At 33.6% G+C, this 1,248-nt stretch overlaps 1 pseudogene; it reads right to left on the bottom strand.

Annotated features, from left to right (window-relative positions):
• Positions 1 to 869: 869 nt before the first annotated feature.
• LOC141418670 (U6 spliceosomal RNA) lies at positions 870 to 964 on the bottom strand (annotated as a pseudogene).
• Between the last annotated feature and the right edge of the window lie 284 nt (positions 965 to 1,248).

The following is a 1,248-nucleotide window of genomic DNA, read 5'->3' as shown; positions in this document are numbered from 1 at the left end:
AATGCTAAAGGAAGCTCTTGATGATGAAGGAAAAAGGTAACAGAGGAAAACTTGGATTTTCAGGACATAGGAGGAACATTAAAAAGACAAATATCATATGATCTCACCCATATGGAATCTAAAAGAGTCAGTATCATAGAAGTTGAGAATAGAATGCTGATCTCAGAGGCTGAGAGGGTAGTGGGGGATGATGGGGAGGACTTGATCAATGGTTCTAAGATACAGTTCAACAAGAGGAAGAAGTTCTGGTGTGCTAGAGCTCAGTAGGATGACTGTAGATTTGCTAATATACTGATTATTTAATAAAGCTACTAGAAAAGATTTTCAATGTTTTACCTTCAAGAAGTGATAAACATTTGAGAAAATGTTATCCCAACATCCTAATATGGCTAATCTTATTTAAACATTACACAATGTATGCATATATTGAAAACATCACAAGTTACCCCATAAATGTGCACACATTTATTTATTGGTTTAAAATAACTAAATGAAATTTTTTAAAAAACCTAAATGAGTCATCTTTTCTTTTTGTGTTTCATAGCACTTTAAATTTTTTTAATTGTTGTGCTGGATGGGGGTACATTGTGGCATTTACAAAAGTTCTTACAATATACCAAATACATCACAGTTGAATTCACCCCCTCCATCATACTCCTTCATCCCCCACTTCCCCATTCCTGGAATAGTTTCAGCAGGTCTCATTTTTCCATGTACATACATGTGTACACAGATCTGCACCATATTCACCCTCCCATATCCTTTCCCCACCTCCTCCCCTTCCACTGGTACCAACCCCCTTTGCCCCCAGCAGGACATGTTCCACCCTCCTGTTCTTCTATTTTGTGAAAGAAAAACAATGACACTTAAAAAATATTGAATGCATTGCGAATTTGTGTGTCATCTTTGTGTAGGGGCCATGCTAATCTTCCAATTTTAGTATATGTGCTGCCACAGCAAGCACTATTTTTTTCTTAAGTTGTTTAAAATACATACATCTGTTTTAAATAATAGGTTTATACTACATTAAAATGTAACACATTTAGCAACTAATGTGTAAAAAATAATGAAGAGTAACTGAAACTATATTGCAAAGTTTTTGTTATTTTACATAAGTTACTGTAATATTAATTCCAAGTAGACTATACACATATACTGTATGCTACATGAATAGAACTAATAATTTTAGAAACTTTTACTAATGTTTTGATTTAAATCATCCTAAGGCAAGAAAAGTTTTCATTATTC

The sequence above is a fragment of the Castor canadensis genome, chromosome 17 (assembly GCF_047511655.1).
Source record: "Castor canadensis chromosome 17, mCasCan1.hap1v2, whole genome shotgun sequence".
Lineage (NCBI taxonomy): Eukaryota > Metazoa > Chordata > Mammalia > Rodentia > Castoridae > Castor > Castor canadensis.
Note: the sequence above shows the minus strand (reverse complement) of the source record. Positions and strands in the feature narration are given on the sequence as shown.